Genomic DNA, 19404 nt, shown 5'->3' with positions numbered 1-19404 from the left:
GCTTCATAGCAAGCTTGCATCTGCTGATCGTGCCTTTTAAACCGAAGACTTCATATTACTCGTTAACTAGAAGTTTCAAGTTTCTCAAAATCAAAATTAAACGGAAATGAAGAATTTAGTCAAATCTAGGGACCATTTGTACATTATGGAGAGATAATGATGACTCTACGGTGTATGATTGAATTGAATTTAATTGCAAAATTTCACTTAATGGCAACTTCTTTAGCAATTTTCACAGCAAATCCAGCAAAAAAACATAAAGTGTCCTCATCCTTTAATGAATGAATTTCGCGAGCAGCCTGTCTGCCTGTACGTCACTTGGCGGCCACTTTGGGGTTAATGACCCACAATTATTCAATTGACTTGTCGCGCCGCGCGACCAACAACTACAAAGTAAAACCGCCACTTTCGTTGCAAGCGTAAGTGCTGTGCTGAAAGAAGTACAGGAAAGTGGTGGAGTAAAGTTAAGTGAAGTAGCAACCGATGAAAGTGCGCTGAGAATGTAGGAAGCGTGCGTGCAGCCAAAGCAGTAGTACATCATTAGTGTGCAACTTTTGGCATGAGGGGTGACTTTTGGTTGGCTACTGTTGCGCGGCGTTGTACGAATTTTTCGTTAGTTTCACATTGTCTGCGTACTCAATTGCTAGAGCACCAATTTTCGGTATTTGTATGTGGAACATATAATTTCGATTTTGTTGTTGTTGCTTTTATTTTTGTAATGTGTGTGTACAGTTGTTCACGCTTGCCGCGGAAGTGTAGGAAGCGCGTCGCTGTTTGTTTTTGGTGTATGAATCTTCTTTTTTCTGTTGTTGTTGTTGTTTTTTTTTTTGTTGCATGCAATGAGTTTGTTAGTTTTATTGGCTCTTGCCACACTGTGCCCTAAATTAAAAACGCAGCAGGCGCTACACAGCAAACAAGCAACAAGTTGAAGTGCTGCATGTTGTGTACCCTGTATTTACCGAGCGCAGCTGTCACATATTCATTTCTCTTTAGTATTTGTGTCGACGAGCTGCAACGCATGTGCCAACATTATTTATGCGTCGCGTCGCACGCCAACCCGCAAACACTGTACCCAAAAAGTGGACCGCTTCTGCAACCCTTAATATGTGCTTGCTAGATTTAGTGCTGCCCGCAGCTTCTGTTTCAACATTTTTGGGTTTTCGTGAAAAAAAAATTAAATTTTGAAATAATTGTATGGTTTTAAATTTCCAATTGCCACTCACGCATTGCAGCCCTTCTTCTTTTTTTTTGTTGCTGCACGCTTATCTTGATCCCACTACGCTGTCTGTTCATTAGCGTTCAGCGACTTCTCAGCTGTTGGTTCGTCTTCACACAACTCGCTTTGCAGCCCTTATATGTACTTAGTTTCGGACCTGGTCGACGGCGCATATGTGCAGCATACGTATAAAACAGCTGCCATGCCACCAACACACAAGCGTTGCGCTCAAGTGTCTCTGGTGCTGCAGGTGCAATTTCGCTTGAAATGAAGAAGCCAGCTGCCTTCTTAGCACACACAGCTGCAGTTGTCTTGCAAGGCTCTTTTGTGATTTTTAACCAATTTCTTTGCATATTCTTCAGCTTGCACTTACTTTTTATTGTTGTTGTAATTTTTTGTTGTACCTCTTTTGTTGTTATTCTTTTTTTTGTTGTTTTCGAATTATTTTGTTATTGCTTTTTCACCTTTTTGTTGTTGTTGTTGTACTTGAATACTATTTTTGGACTTTTTTGTTGTGATTTTATTGTTGTTGTTTTTGTATATTTATTTTCCTCCATTTATTATCCTCCTCGGACCTTTTGTTCAAAATTTTGGCCACGAGCCTGCTGTATTTTACACGCGCACACTTTTAATCTGCCTCAGCATCTGTGGCATCTGACGCTGCTGCGCAAAAGTAAAAGGACGACACAAGGAAACGCGCATGCAGCGAAGACACCCCTTCCTGCATGCTTAAGTGGTTTTTAACCAAAAATATGATACGACACCAACAACAATAATAAGCCACTATGACCAGTCAGTCACTTATTGTTGTTGTTATTAAAGATTTCTTCCACGCATAACATCTGTCTCGCCGCTGCTTAAATTTGTAATCCCTGCTGTCGTCGTCGACAGCAACCCTGACACGATCACGTACATTTTAATGTATTTTTATTTTATTTTATTTTTTTAATTTTATAATATCCACTCTTTAACACAAGCCATGAAGCCACACTTAAATTTCGAAGCCGTCATTAATACTTATAGTATTTTGCATTAATTGGGGTTGATCGACGCATATCAATGCGTTTGTTGGTCGTATATCCAACGTACATCGTTCATGTTGATCGTGATGTTCGGTGTCATTATTATTGTATTTTTGTTGGGGGAGACGGAAATAGATAGTCACGCCGTAGAGATCGTGTTCGTTTTGTTTTTGGTTTCTTTTTTTTTTGTGGTGAAAATTTTATAGACTGGCACATATGCCAAGGGGTTGATAAGCAATTAAGTTCGTGCGTAACTGATAGGAAAGTGAAGCATACAATTTGGTGCGGTTTAGTTAAGATTAAAATCAAAAAATTATTGAGGTTATGTTGTTAAATTTGGAGAAAGAGCTTCTAAAGCTTTGTACCCACACTTTTTTGCCACATCTTTCTTCTTCTTCTTTCATTTTATATCTTTTAAAAAGAGATAAAATAGAAGGTCTATTAAGATAAGAAAGAGAACATGGAATGAAAGTTTCTAATAAAAGCTTCTAGAATGAATAAATCATTGAAAAAGGCTCGAATAAAGTACCGTTCCAAACTAATTCTTTGGTGTTGAGAGTTTTCAACCTAAATTTTTGTAAACCTATATACCAGACTTTACTTAGGTTCGTTTGTTTCATACCTTTCTTCATCTCAAATCGGCCTTTACTATGGTGCCAAGCTGTAATAGCTGGAACATACAAGTTATTGCTGTTGTTGTAGTAGAATTGAACATGTTTTGAAGATAACTGCAGCGGTTTTTGTCTTAATGGATTTTAAATTTTAGTTCCATCAAAATAGGTCAATTTGTCAATCGTAGAAACCAATATCTCTTTTCGATTCATCAAAGTTTTTATGTTCTGTACTCGACTTAGATGACAATGATGATGAATAATCTTTCTTCTCATTACTTCTTCCCAAAGATCTTAATATCCGGTTAATTGGATGTTAGTTAACCCTTAACCGTTATTTTATGTTCCAATAGAGAATATAAATTGATTCTTATGGTTTTCTTGAAGTGTTACTATATTGTTCTAAAATATTTCGCAAGTTCTTAAGCTTTCGATTTTTTCATAAAAAAAAAAATAACATATATTTGATTCTTATACCTCGATATGCTGGACTTTCATTTATGTAGTAATTTCCAACAATTCCAAGCGATTCTCTTGACTTCGAATCGTTAGTAGCATGTGATTCGTCTTTCTTCCATGTTTTCGTATTCGATACCCACCACAGAACACAAAAATTAAATGTTCGAAATTTAAAAAAAAAAATCGAAATTCGAAAAAATTGCAAAACTTAGAAATTATCGAAAACATTATTCTGAAACAGCAGTGATCACTACAGTATACAACAACTAAGTTTTCGAAATTATAAAGAATAACCAAAATTTTCGAAATAAAAATATTAAAAATTTTCGAAATTGTCAAAAACTTGTTTCCAAACATCTGTCATAAACACAGAATGCAAGAATAAAATTTTCGAATTTGAAAAAATATTCGAAAAATTCGAAATTGTTGTAAAAAATAATCTCAAGTATCTGTAATCACTAGTGAACACAAAAATTAAATTTTCGAAATTAAAAAATTAGAAATTCGAAAAAATTGCAAAACTTAAAAATTGTCGAAAACATTGTTCTAAAACAGCAGTGATCACTACAGTATACAACAACTAAGTTTTCGAAATTATAAAGAATAAACAAAATTTTCGAAATAAATAAATACAAAATTTCGAAATTGTCAAAAACTTGTTCTCAAACATCTGTGATCACCACAAAATGCAGAATCAAATTTTCGAATTTGAAAAAATATTCGAAAATTTCGAAATTGTTGTAAAGAATAATATCAAGTATCTGTAATCACTAGTAAACACGACAATAAATTTTCGACATTAAAAACCAACATGAATTTTCTAAATTTGCGAATTTGAAAAAATATTCGAAAATTTCGAAATTGTTGGAAAGAATAATATCAAGTATCTGTAATCACTAGTAAACACGACAATAAATTTTCGAAATTAAAAACTAGTATTAGAAATTTCGAAACTAAAAAGGAACAAAAAAATTCGAAATTTTTGGAAAAATGTTTTCAAATTATTCAAATAAAATATTCGAAAATTTCGAAATTTTCGAAAAAATTTTTCTGAAACAGCTTTATGTATTTATGTAATAGTGGCACAAATTGGAGAATCAGATTTCATTCATAGTTTTTGGCTCACCCACGTCGAACCATTCATATGTTTTTCAATGAAAAGTTTGAAAAATTGCCTAATTTTTGCGTTTGTTTAGTTTGTGTTGGCTCCCTAACAATTTGAAGGTTAATATCATAGTAAAAATAAATAGTATTGGAATTTTCAGAATAGTTTTGTAATTTTCAAAATTTTCGAAATAGTTTTGAAATTTCGAAAACCTCTTTTTTTACTTTTTTTACGAAAAGCATCTGAGGCCATTCATAAAAATTTTCCATCAATTTTATGTTTGTTTAGTTTTCCAAAATTGCATAACCCAACTTTTTTCAAGATCAGCAAACGCTTCAATATCAGAGTATATCTTCGCCGACTGCTGATTAGCACAAATACACCTTTTGTATATAAAAAGCACAGCGTGATTTGAAATTTTATACACAAACATAAATAATCTCGGAACATTCTAGAAAGATTATGTTGACTTCCACGAATGTACGTGTTGGAACACAGAGCACATTTGAAATCACAAAGCAATTGCGATTAGCTTGAAAACTACGCTATATATGTGTATGTCTGTATTTATGTATGGTTGATCTTGTAGGGCTAAGAGCAATTTTGTAATAAATCTCATTTAGCAACAATTTGAAGGGAACTGTGCAACAACAACAACATAAACAACTACAAAAACCCACATATGGATTTACGAAATAGACTAATTGAACGTGACGAATGGCAATGGCTGTGGGACAGCAACTCAAAGCATTACAACAACCACAACAACAACTGGAACAGAATACAACGGGAAATGGTACATGGTTACAGCAAATCAGGCGCGCGCTCGGGGAGCAATGACAAGTAACAAAATAATCTTGAGAGTGCTGACTTTTCTAATGCAGCGCCACTCTCATACTAGTCTATAGAGGGGGGAAACGGAGTGCAGGGGACAGCACTACTGTAGTGCATAATTGCTGACTAGTTATTCATCAAAATTTCCATACTTTTTTGTTGTTGTTTTTTGTTTTCATAAGTGTTGTGCATTTCGTAAGATCGTCCAGTGTTTCCATATGCAACTTACTGCTCTCTCACTCGCGTGCGATGTCTCTCTTTCGCTCTCTCCTTACACACACATTGCCTCAACAACAACGCGCTGCCAACCAACTACAAAACGGAAATGAACGCTTGCGGCTGACAGCGACAATAAAATATTTACAGCAGCCAGCCTAGAATTACAACAACAACAACAACAACAACAGCAGCAGTTGTAAGTTGCCAACAAACCGAAAAGCTGCAAGAAATACATATAAAAGGCAATTGAAAGAAATGTGGAGCAAGCTGAAAAAGTCTACAAAATGCGGCGCAGAAAATAGTGACTGAGAAATCTCGAGTCATGTCAGTGAAGCTACACATGTATGTGTGTATGTTTGTATATTCAACATATGCTGTATGGATCGTGAACTGATCGTGATGGCTGTTATGGAGCGGGTGTCAGACGGGCATGCACATATGGGGCGCAGAATATAAAGCAGATCATGGCGACTGATGTACAACAAAAACTATGTTTGGAAAAAATTCCAACAACATGCTAAGAAAAAATACAACAACACACTGAGAATAAATACAACAACAACTAAGAAGAAATACAACAACAAATATAAAAATTACAACAATTAAGAAAAAAAATTACAACAACAAAATAAAAAATACAACAACAAAATAAGAAAAATACAACAAAAAATATAAAAATTACAACAACAATTAAGAAAAAAATACAACAACAAATTAAGAAAAAATTACAACAATAAACTAAGAACAAATACAAAAAAACTAAGAAAAAATACAACAACAACAACAACAATAACAGAGTGCCATAGTAAATATTTCAGCGCTTCAAGCTTGATGCTCGGGGGAGGCTCTAACAGGCGGGAGCATAATATGATTATATGTGTGTATGTGTGTGTGCGTGTGTAGAAATCACAACGGAGATGTAGAAGATGTGAAGCATACATATAAGAACGCATGGCAGCTGGGAAACGCAAATATGTAAGGCGATCGACCGGCAAATGTGCGACAAGCAATGCGGAAGAGCTGCTGGCAGCGGAAGGCAGACGGTGGAGCAGTAAAGTAATGTAATGAAAATGAGGCACAGCCACATATACATACTCATACATATTTGTATGTATGTATGTAAGCACCGAATAAAGGGTGAATATGCGCTGACTGTGGCTATTTACTCTTGCTGTTGTTGTTGTTGTGCCAGTTACTGTAATGTAATTAAAAGAAATTAAAAAGAGTTTATGCCGACGCTTCAATGGCCAGCAGCAGCGGTAGAGACAACTGAAAAGAAAAATAAACTGACGACTCCAAGCGAAGGCGTTGGGCAGCTGGAAGGCGAGGCGGTCAGCATTTTTGGACTCAAACATAAATAGCACATTTAGCAACCAGCAAACGTTGAAGACGCAACGACAAATTGACTGACTTGTAGACACCAAAATGGTGGCTTACATTAATTACTGTATATTTGTATGAATGTTTGTATGCATGAATGACGAACGGACTGACTGCCAGTCATTTGAATGGCGACTGGAGATGGACGACCGAATTAGTTTGGCTGGACTGTTGTTTGCGCGTATTGACTGACTGACTGGCCGACTGACTTCACATACAGCTAATGGACTTGGTGTGAATGGCTAATGTACGCGCTGGCGCCAACGCCAACGCCGTTTGCCTGCTATGCAAATATTTGACGAACGTGTGCAAGCAAATTAATGAGAATTTTCTCAGTTGCACTGTAAGCCCAAAAATACATTCATTACACTATGCTGGGCATGTTGGCCCAAAAATAACAGCGCAACAGGCAAATAAATATACCAAACATACGATACACATACATACATATAAAACCACCGTTTACTTAGTAATGAATTGTGGCTGTGGATAGCCGCAAACAAAGCCCAAATTCAACCGAAAGGAAACCGGAGAAATAAATAAATAGTGCAGCGCATGAATTTTTAAATTAAACGAAAATAAAAATACACAAACAACAACAACACATAAGGCAACAAATAATGGTATGGCAAAAAAACTAAAAATATTCAAAGCAATAAAGCCAACAACAATTAAAAAAGTAATCGAAAAATAATGCCAATAAAATAGAGCAGCGTAAGCAATAAAAAACGCTGTGTGGATAATTCCACAAAATTTAGATGCAAAAAAGGGAAAAACGAATTTAAAAGAAATACAAAAATTAAAAATAAAAAATAATGAATAATAAAAAAAATTAACAAATATTAACAAATATTAAAAAAAATACGAAAAAAAAAAATTTAAATAAAACAAATAAAAAAATTGTAAGAAGAAAAAGGCCACAAAATAAATTTGAGGAATCGTCAAATCGTTTGTAAAAAATACAAATAAAAAAGATTAAAAATAAAAATTTAAAAAATAAAAAAAAGAAATTAAAAATAAAAAAAATAAAAAAAAACAAATGAAAAACCAGGAATAAAAAAATAGTAAGAAGAAAAAAGCAACAAAATAAATTTGCGGAACCGTCAATAAAGCGCTTTTTCAGCGTTTATTTTGCAAGGCAGCAGCAATGAAAAAATTTTATGCGGAAAAAATGGACACAAAAAGTTATTAAAAATCGACAATTGTGCAAGATATTTATTTTCTTATGATTTTTTCATTATTTGTTTTTTTTATGATTTTTAGTGGGTGCGAAGAAAATGAAGGATTGTTGTGTGATTAAAAAAGTTAAATTTGTATGTATGAATGTATGTGAGTGTGGCATAAATACATTTTAAGCGCAAAAAAACGTACTTATGTATGTACGTAGAGACTTGTAGAAAGTTATAGAAAGAATTTGTTTACGAATCGTAATTGAGATGAAAAATAATTATGAAAATACGAATTTAAACGCATCATAATTGTGATAAAAATTAATTAAAATTTTCATAATAATTTCGGTTGAAAAATGCATATTTTTTATATAAACATACTCCATAAGATATTATTGTTTTATGATATAAAATCTTGTAAAACCATCTGAATAGTATTTGACGATCTATGTAGTGTGTTCAAAAAATATCGGGAATTGTAAAATTTAAAATTTGTCGAGTTTAAAGAGTCCCATTGTCAAATTTTTGTCTTATTATGTAACTAAATGATCGATGTTGGTTGATTTTCCAATATCTTACAACTTGCGTATCAAGCTTTCAATTTCTCGGTATTGTAAATATCTACTAACTGCCGCTTTTCTATAAAAATACTGCAAATTTCGAGGTTTGTGCCAAAAAACTCTTCTTATTATCGAGGGCCACAGGTTAGGTCAGTAAGGCTAACAGAAAGCCTTTATCAAAAATCCACTGCACAGAATGGACCCCGGGTTACTTCAATAAATGTTATTGGAAGCCATAAACAGAAGTTCACTCCACAGACGCACTCGTTGAATCGAGATCAACAGAGGTGTTTTATTATAAACATGGCTTTCAACAACCGAAGACTTAAATTACATGCTTCTCAGTTAGACTCTGCAATCCGCAACACCTGAACAGCTTTCGGAACTCGCCTCACAACCATTACATGTATTCAATTCTTCCACGAAACTAATCCATTTGACACCAAATACTTTACGCCATGCCATCTAGGGCTCAAGCTAATGTCAGTCAGTTTCGAGATGAAAAGAACATCCAAATAGAATGGAAATATATTATTACAACAACAACATCCTTGCGAGAATCTCAAGTATCAACATAAAGTGGAGATTTCATAGTTTAAGGCCTCCACTTGCAAGTGATTTTAGTTGTCTGGCTGATTATTAACTTCAGTTGGAAACATGTGCTATTTAGGAGTGCCAAACAGAGCTCGAGACTCGGACTCGCATATCTCAATGTCATAAGATGATATAATAATGCCTTTAGCGAAGCTGGAAAGATCATCCTAGAGTTATACTCTGTTCCGACATAACCTCTAGGAATAAAGAATGTTGAAAATATAGTCAAAGAGATATTCTAACCTTCCCCCGCCGACACAAGCTCTACAATTATTTATAGCGAATTTATATTTAAATTGATTTGTGATCTACATGAATTTTAGATAGATGTGTTCCTTCGCTGAAGAATCATTATTTTAGGCTTTAGAGACTATAGTTTACAGTTGAGAGGCTAACTTAAAATATAAGTCTACTGTTAGGCGCCTTCACCTTCACCTCAGCCTTCAACGAATAACCGAGCTATTTATACTATTTTTGTAAAATTCTTGACACTTGACGCCTTTGATTTTGATCTGGCTTCGATCTTTACTCATAATAGGTTCCTTAAAAATTATATTTTTTTAGGATTTTTTAAATTTTCTACAATATTAGCGATTGCCGAAAGAGCATACAACTAGGTTAAAATTTCATTGCATACATTGTTGACTCTTTCAACCACCTGAAATCGAAAATCAGCAAAAGGTTATCTGCCATTAGTACCCTTAACACCACCAACAAACGCACTGGCAACGCGCCACACTGCATTGCAACACCGCTGACAGCGTAGCCAACAGTAGTCCAATGTATTTCGACCACGTAGTCCGACTGTGCTTGTCAGTGTATAAAGTGAATGCGCGTTTTTTTTTCGATTTATTTCAGAGTTTAATTTTTTTTTTCATTTTTTAATTTATGTATGTCGACGGTTTTTGGGGTAATGAACAGACGACGGCGGTGCTGGTGGCGGCGACTTAACTTAGCTTTAGCCCAAACTGCCGCGGCCACGAGTCAACCAGGCGCTGACTGGCAGGCGAGCCATTTTATTTTTATTGCTCTGTGCCTATTTTAATTTACTTTTTAATTATTCGCGCCTGTGAAAATGTCACACACACACAGAGATATACAGAAATCAACAAGAAGAAGCGGATAAATAAGAGTGTAAATAAGCGTTAAAGTTAAAATGGCTGCAGAATTTGTATAAAAGTACTTTTTTTTGTATTCTTTGTATTCCCGTATTTGCTAGAACCGGCATTTGTCGTACTTACAGCTATTAAAACGAATAAGCAGCAACGCCTGACGACGACGACGACGATGAAAACACTAGTGCGCTGTCACTTTAATGCAGTGTTTTTGCTATTGTTGTTGTTGCGGCGTTGACTGCTGCTACTGCTGCACCGGCTAGTAGTTGCATTGATTTTTCACCAATCACCAACAGCTGTTGTTGTTAACTGCTTTTTATGGCCTTTATTTGCACTTTAGTTATTCAGTTTTGCTTAAAATTTGCAAAAACCATATGTTGTTGTTGTTGTTGTATGCAAAATGCAATTAAATAGGAAAAAAAATCACTTTGTTGTTGTTGTTGTAAAAAGCATATGCGCATAAAATTAAGGCACTTTTATTATTGCTTTTATGGTTCACTTGATGCTGTTCAACATTATTTCTTGTTTTTTGATATATTTTATTGTTATTGTTGTTTTTTAATTTCTTTTTTTTATTAATTTTTTGTTATTATTTTTTTCCAATAATTTTTTTTTTCCAATATTTTTTTTATTATTTATTTTTCATTGCGTTTTTCGCTTATAAGTAAAAACGTTACTCGTTACACTGTATATGTAAATGTTGTATGCATGTAGGCGCACTTGTAATAAAAAAACTACTAAATTTTTGTTGTTTTTCTTACTTTATTATCCAGCAATTTATTGCTGGTGTTGCTATTTCTTTGTTCCTACGCGCAGCGAAGCACATAAATAAATTATTTCATTTCATGTAAACGTCGTGTCTTTAACACCACACATTTCTTCGGTAATAATAAAATAAGCGCAGCCAAAAAGCACACAAAAACAATTTTACAACAAAAATGTTAAATAAATTAATAATAATGTAATAAAAGACACTACAGCACTCCCGTCGCTGCGCGTTTCTTATTTATGCTTATATTACTTTGTTGCTTGCATGCGTTTACTTTGCTTTTGTTTTTTAGTTGCTTGATCGTTGTTCGTTATTGCGCTCGTCGCTTTCAATCGTCATGTCGACGTCCGTTCACTAGCTCGTTTGTTTTGCGTTTATTTATGCCCATTCGTGCACTAAACGGTGTGAGCTACGCCACCAGCCAGCAGAAATATACTCAACAGCAGTAACAATAAAAAGCAGCGCAGCCAGCGCCGACAGAACATCGCAACAGCGAACGTCAGCAGCGCACAACAATGACAACAACAAGTATAAAATATCATAGCAGACTAGATAGTGGCTGACGAAGTCATTTGTATGTGGCAAACGAGTGACACATCAAGTCACACGAAGTCACGTTAACGTACGCTGCTATGTAGACAACAACAACAAAAATGTAGAAATAAACAAAAAGTGAAGTTGGTGAGTGAGAAAGCAGCAGCAGCAGCAGTCGCAGTGGCAGATCAACTAAATGAAGTTGAATAAAATGGCAAGGTAAACAACAACGCAGTGCTATATTTAACAGCACGTAAGCTGTACGTAAGCACACAATTTAACGTTAATAGTCACAGCTGTTGTATACGTAAGTCAAAATCAGCATTTTAGTCACCACTCTTGGCTTGCCAGATGTTGAATTGACGTGTGTTTACAGCCTAACACACCGGCTGTGCAGAATTTGAGGTGTGTTTTAGCAATTTCTGTTACTTGGCAGCACTTTTATTCTTGTCCGTAATACAAATGCAGAATGGGGAATATGGCAAAATGTTTCCTGTTCCTTAACAATTAATTTGTTTAATTAAAGCAGTGGTGTGAATTGTATAACTGCGTATATAAATATAAATCAATGATTATTATGACTATATATTCTTTTTTTTCATTTATATTATATATTTTTAAGTAAAATTTATTTTAAAAAATTTTCAAAACTAATGCAAATATTATTTTCTTTACAGCAAATCATTGCATATTAATGGTAAGTGATACAAAAATTTTTATAAAATAAAAAAAAATTTTAGTCTTTTTAATTTAAAATTTTTTAAATTATTTTTTTTTTTTAATTATATTTTTTTATTTTAATTTTACTTCTTCAGATTTTCAAAAGTAAAATATTTTTTTTTACTCTAATTTTTATACTCTCTCAACAAAGTTGCTAAAGAGAGTATTATAGTTTTGTTCACATAACGGTTGTTCGTAACACCCAAAACTAAATGAGTTAGATATAGGGTTGTATATATACCAAAGTGATCAGCGTGAAGAGTGGAGTTCAAATCCGAATGTCTGTCTGTCCGTCCGTCCGTCTGTGCAAGCTGTAACTTGAGTAAAAATTAAGATATCTTGATGAAACTTGGCACACTTATTTCTTGGCACCATAGGAAGGTTGCTTTCGAAAGCAAAATCGGACCACTGCCAAGCCCACAAAATTGCGAAAACCGAAAACACATAAAGTGCCATAACTAAGCCATAAATAAAGCTATGGAAATAAAATTTGGTATGAAGGATCGATCAAAATAGGTTTTTTGTACATATCTCGGAAACCAATAAAGCTATACAAACCAAACTTTCTGCAGTAGTTCTTCCACTTCTTAATATAGTCCAAAAATGAAAGAAATCGGATAATAACCACGCCCACCTCCCATACAAAGGTTAGGTTGAAAATTACTAAAAGTGGGTTAAGTCACTAACAAAAAATGTCAGAAACACTAAATTTCACATAAGCAATGGCAGACTGAAGCTGCACTCAGATTTTTTTACAAAATGGAAAATGGGCGCGGCGTCGCCCACTTATGAGTCAAAAACCATATCATAGGAACTACTCGACCGATTTCAATGAAACTTGGTTTGTAATAGTTTCCTTACATCTCAATGATATGTTGTGACAATGGGCCAAATCGCTTCATAACCACGCCTACTTCCTATATACCAGAACTTTGAAGACGGTCTGAATCGTTTACTTTACAATATATAAAGTAAGAACTAGTGAAGATATCGATGCAGAAATTTGCACAAATACTATGTTTATAGTGTGGCAGCCCCATTCTAAAAATCGCCGCAATCGGACCATAGGTTTTTAAGGTCCCATATATCGAACACGAGGACCTCGGTGCTTCTAACCTAATATTATGGTTTCCAACTTTCAATGGACTTTATACAATATATATAACGAATATGTGGGTCAAATTGTGTATTATATAATACAAATAAAGTTAAATAAATAAATTGAGAGAGTATAAAATGTTCGGTTACACCCGAACTTAGTCCTTCCTTACTTGTTTTTATTTTAATTTTACTTCTTCAGATTTTCGAAAGTAAAATATTTTTTTTTAATTCTAATTTTTTTTCTTAAGATTTTCAAAAATAAAACGTTTTTGTATTTAAAAATATTTGAATTCGTCGGATTACATATTTAATTTGGCATATTTAGCCCCAATATCGATCCACATTTAATATATAAATATATTTTTTAATAATTTGAATGTCGAATGGACACATAAATGTCTTTAATGTCACCACTTTTACTCTTCATATTTTACTTCTTTCTATGCATTTTTAACGGACAGCTCATTGAAGCTTTAATGTCGTACCTTTAGTAAGGACTTCTGAGCTACAATTACTGCTTTTTTCATATAATAATCATTTCATTACGTATCGCAACCACTAATTGAATGATTCGCGTCTCCTTTAATTATTATACTTAATTAACTTAACCCATGACAAGTTTAATATATGCATTTTCAATAATTTCAAGAATTAGCCCCCATCATAGCTTTCTCATAAACTAGTTTGGGGAATATTTTATATTATTACAACAATCGTAAGAAGTCATCTACGTCAAAGTATGACTTATTTCACCAGCCTTTCTGCCCGCTCACTTACAACACAAAACCGGTTTGCGTTTATCTGGAAATTTATCACAATTCTATAGTATAAAGACAGCTGGTTTTTCTATTTAAAATCTGCTTTAAGATTACATGGCTTTCGTTTATTTAAATCACATTCAATTCATGGATTTTCGAATTCTTTGAAAATCAGCGTTAAGCTCGGGCTTTTTTCGAGATATGACCACAAACCACAAGCCTGACACGCGTTAAATTGATTAAATGGAATAAATCAGTATTACCGCAAAAAATCATGATTGCTAAAGGGTTAAAATTCTTAATTTTGACGCATTTTTGATAAAAAATGTTTTCAAGTTTTTAGAGACTTCCATCCGACTTCTTTAAAGCTTATAGATGGCTCAGAAGCTTTAGAAAGTTTTATTATTTGTTTCTTACTAATATAATAGCTGCTTTAGATTCACAAAAACTTAAGTGAGTTGTGAATAGAATGATCAACCAACAGTATTTAGAAAATATATATCTGTACTATATACTGCTTGTTACGTAATAATCTACTTATAAAGAGGATTTCAATAAGAGCGCAAAAGGTTTGGGATATCAATGATCCCAATTTTCGATGGTTTTCAAGCTTAACTCGGCCGATACTGCTCCAGTTCGATATTCGTACGAAGTTCATCAATCGTCGCTGACTTGTTGGCATAGACCATAGACTTGACCTAGCGCCACAGGAAATAGTCTAAAGGCGTCAATTCGCACAACTGACTGGGTCATTTCGTGAGATAACACGTTAACCAAACTTGGCTTTCAATAAATCGATTGTGACATTCGCCGTGTAGCTTGTAGCGCCGCCCTGTTGAAACCACATATTGTCCAAGTCCATATCATCTAATTCGGGTCAAAAATATTCGGTTATCATTGAGCGGTACCGATTCTCATTCACAGTAACGTGTCTGTCTTGATCATCACGGAAGTAGTATGGCCCAATGACACCGCCGGCCCATAAACCGCACCTAATCGTAATTTTTTCGAGATGCAATTGTGACTCATGGATTACGGCCTGACCAATAACGCAAATTGTGCTTATTGACGAAGACATTCAGCAAGAAATGAGCCGACCTTAAAGTAGACGTAGCGCTCATAAAGTTAAAGCTACTGACTCCGAATTTCGATAGTAAATAATAATGATTTGGACTCGTTGTTGGATAGTATATATTTCCATGATAAAATGGCAACCTTACTGAGGAGAAATGTCAAATCGCAAATAAAAAAAGTGGGGCGTCGTTTGCTGTCCCTTTCGGTCTACTTTTGTAGCGTCCTAATGAATGCCTCTTTATACATATTTATGTAGATCTTCAAACCTTTCAAAAATTGAGAGAGTGGCGAATAGAATAACCAACTAGCTTAACATATATGTATGCTTTTACATCATTTACAAAGCTATATTACATTCTTAATACTAATAGAGTGATTGCCTTCGATCCATTCAAATTTATAGAGTGGCGAATCGAACAAACCAGTGTCATATGTTCCATAGAGTGATTTAATCTAATATTAATAAAAGAACAAACGTCTACACCACATTAATGAGACAGACACAAAGTCTCTCAAACTGAATTAAACCATATACATAATTTTGTTTTTGCTATCGCCAGTAAATTGAGTAAGTGATGAAATGTAGAAATTGATAGAGACAAAACTGATAAGACGAAGCCAACTTTCAATCTTTCATACTACAGTTGAACTTCCCCAACTCTAAACAGCATAATTCACAAAAAACTAGTTATGGCAGGTATTTTGTATGAAATTTGACTTCTATTGCGAATTCAAGAGTTCGAGTTATGGAGAACTTCGAGTTATAGAAGTTCAACTTTAAAGTGCTGAACACAAAGACAACAACACGACACGACGTAGCGCCGGCTAATCACAAATGTCGCTTTGAAGCCAGCGTCTTGTACATTTTGAAGACGGCAGCGACATATCAAACAGCAATTTCATTGTTGTCGTACTAACATCTTTCACTTCAATAAAATTTAAATATTTAGTTTAAAGTGAAATTATCTACGCAAAAAATGTAAAAATGGTCGATTTATTTATTTTAAATAATCGATTCTTATTATAAATGATATATCAAAGCTATTTTACGTTTCTGCTGGCAAAATAACGTAATACTTGTGAGAACTTTGAATAATTTTACATTTCACATGTTAGTGGCAGCTCTGCAGCGGCCCTTGTCGTCTGCAAAATTAGAAAAATTTCTAATTTGGCGACAACGACAACTACAAGGCTGTTGTCGCGTAGTCGTGCTGTTGTCAAAAAATCTGTGCCCATAATAACGCATGTATTTTAATATTAGACAGATGTCGCTCGTCGCTTTTCGTCTTCTATGTGTTCAGCACATAATTCTAAACAAAGCCTACTCAAGCTGTCATTCATGACGTCACAAAACAATTGCATGTCAAATGCTCTCATTTCAATCATTCAATCATTCACTCTTTCACTTGCTCTCTCTCTCTCACGTTCACATTGTCACTCTCATCTAGAGTTTTCTCTATTGTTTTGCATATAAACGCTTACAAAATCCACCAAATCACCGGTGTGGCCTCAAAACATATGGCAGCGCTCACGTTTTGTACAACAACAAACACAATACAGCACACCACATGGCGCTGTGTACCCCGCTGACGACGCAACAATAACCAATCGACCGAACAGCCAACAGGCAAATCCAAAGTGCATTTTTGTACACATTCAAACACACACACATATACACACCTAAACGAGTGGATACCTTATAGCAGATGGATGGATGGATAGGTGCGCACGTCCCATATACCTCATTGCTCAAAATCAATATGTTTTTCTTGTTTTTCTTGTCTACGGCATGCATTTTTTTCAACTCACATATATGTATGTATATATACACACAGATACATGTTTATTTGTATGTATGTATGTATATATGTATATCAGTATTTGCTTAACTTTGATGTCACGGCAGCGGCACCAATGCTGCATATTCAATGAAGACACACGACTATTTATTTATCAAGCTATCTAAGCCGGGCCGCGCGCAACGCGCTGAAGCTTTTCAATAATGCAACAAAAAACGTCAACAGCAACAACACAACAACAACGTTGACAGTAAATATGACGTTTTCAAGCAACATAAAATAATAGCAAAGCAACAACAAAGCTGTAACAAGCTTGTGGTGTGCCCGTTGAAAATAATGTCAGCAGAATTAGAAAAGGAAGGAAATGAGTGTGCAAGTATGTGCGTGTATGAATGTATGTATGTATATGCAACTCAAAATAGGGAATCCAACAAGAAATAGAGAAAACTCATATGCAAGCAAGAATAATGAAAACAAAAGGTAGAAAAACATTTAGGTGAAAATAAGTGAAATAAGAGCGATGGCACGTATAAGCAAGCATACATATATATATACACATATATGCATACAAACATACATACAAACATGTATGTAAACATATATATACTTCCAATATGCATACGACAAACAAAGGATTGCAGTTGTATATGTGAATCTGTGTTCGAAAAAATTGAGGGAAAAAATCATTTGATTGCGCTTGACAGCTGATTAATAATTTAAATAAAAGAATTGTAGTCAAATTTAAATGAGTTATTCAGAATTAATTGAGTGCGTAGAAAATTTGTTTGGAGTATTTTTGCTTTGTTTTGTTTACAAGACTGTAGAGAAATTTATATGCATGAATAAATAGACTTTGTGCAGAGAATAGTGTAGTTAATGAGAAAATAGAGTAAATTCCATACAATCCAATTTAAAAATTTCAATTATCTTCAACAACAATTATACAGGCAATATTCTTCTTAATAAAAATACTGTTATAATTATGAATTTTTAGAGCAAAAAAAAACAAAAATTTGTTATATAAAACTATTTAATACTTGAAAAATAATAAAAAAAATCATCCCAGTATATGCTTAATCCATTTCTAAATTTTTAGTGAGATTATGTTCAAAAAGTGAGGTTAAAATCACTTCTTTGTCATTTCGTAGATTCCCTCGTATATTTTTACACATTTTCCAAAAAGAAATCTTCTTTTGAGAAACTTGCCTAACCAGTTATAAATATGCATAACTTCAATATTTTTAGTAAGGTTACGATTGAAAAGTTAGGTAAAAATCTCTTCTTCTACCAAAATTAATTTTAATATCAAATAACGTAATTTTATATATAAAACTATCAAATAAACGAAAAATGTTGGAAAAAACACTCCAGTTAATGCTTAATGTCACCTATTTCAAATGTTTATAGTGAGGTTATGTTCAAAAAGTGAGGTTGCAACCTCTTCTTTTTATAAATTAACATCAAATAACGTCATTTTGAAAGTTCTGTTGATATTTTCAAAAATTCGTTAGAGAATCTTTCCTAGAAATTACCGATACTATATATAGATCAGGTTCTGATACCTTTTGTCGCAATTATCTGTCGAAGTATACGGATCATAATCAATTGTCAGAGCATTTCTAATAAAATGGGTTAATTTTTAAATTTCTAATATCAAATAACGTAGTTCTAAAGGTTCTTTTGCTCTATATTTTCATATTTTCCAAAAATAATCTTTTTAACAACTACTATAGATCACGTTCTGACACTTCGTCCGAATTTAACTGAAGTATACGGTCAATTTTTAGAGCGTTTCTAATAAGCGTTTGTGAGGAAACGTTCAAAAAGTGAGGTTAAAACCTCCAGCTTTTGTACATTAATATCAAATAACGATCATTTTGGTGGTTCTCTCGTATACTCTTGTATATTTTCCAAAAAAATACTTCGTTAAAGAATCATTCTTAGAAAATACCGTTATTATAGATCAGGTTCTGACACTTCTGGTCGAAATTTTCGAACATAAACCAAGATATACGGGTCACAATCAATTATTAGAGTGTTTCTACAAATTTAATGGTTATGTTTCAAAAGTGAGGTTAAAACCTCTTACTTTTTCCACATTTGTCTCAAATGACTTCACATTGAAAACTCTGTTATTTGTTTTCATATTTTGCGCACAAATACTTTGATTGAGAACTTTATCTGAGGTTCTGACACTTTTTGACGAAATTTTTGAGCAGCACTCAATGTAGTTTGGGCTTAACAAAAATTATTTCATACATTCAATTCGGCCAAACTAGTTCATATAGGCTGTGTTCGCTCTTTCGGCGTCGTAATTAATCGGAATCTTGTAGTTCTTGCGCGATTATAAACCCATTAATACTCT

The 19404-nt window shown here is 33.9% G+C and overlaps 1 protein-coding gene and 1 long non-coding RNA gene across 3 annotated transcripts in view; one reads left to right on the top strand and one right to left on the bottom strand.

Annotated features, from left to right (window-relative positions):
- The window catches only part of LOC105216260 (ras-associated and pleckstrin homology domains-containing protein 1), a 49241-nt gene that overhangs the window by 20686 nt on the left and 9151 nt on the right, over window positions 1-19404 (bottom strand). Inside the window, exon 1 of one of the 2 annotated variants that reach the window (XM_011190659.3) lies at window positions 10411-12038. The exons of the other annotated variant lie outside the window; for it this stretch is intronic. The gene's annotated coding sequence lies outside the window, so the exon portion shown is untranslated. Of the gene's footprint in view, window positions 1-10410; window positions 12039-19404 lie in introns of those variants that run through there. 2 annotated transcript variants of the gene reach the window in all.
- LOC128921915 (uncharacterized) overlaps window positions 12259-19404 on the top strand; it is a 71426-nt gene continuing 64280 nt past the window's right edge. The window contains exon 1 of the long non-coding RNA XR_008471239.1: window positions 12259-12284. This is a non-coding gene — a long non-coding RNA (uncharacterized LOC128921915). The remainder of the gene's footprint in view (window positions 12285-19404) is intronic.

Source organism: Zeugodacus cucurbitae, chromosome 5, assembly GCF_028554725.1.
Source record: "Zeugodacus cucurbitae isolate PBARC_wt_2022May chromosome 5, idZeuCucr1.2, whole genome shotgun sequence".
Taxonomy (NCBI): Eukaryota; Metazoa; Arthropoda; class Insecta; order Diptera; family Tephritidae; genus Zeugodacus; species Zeugodacus cucurbitae.
Note: the sequence above shows the minus strand (reverse complement) of the source record. Positions and strands in the feature narration are given on the sequence as shown.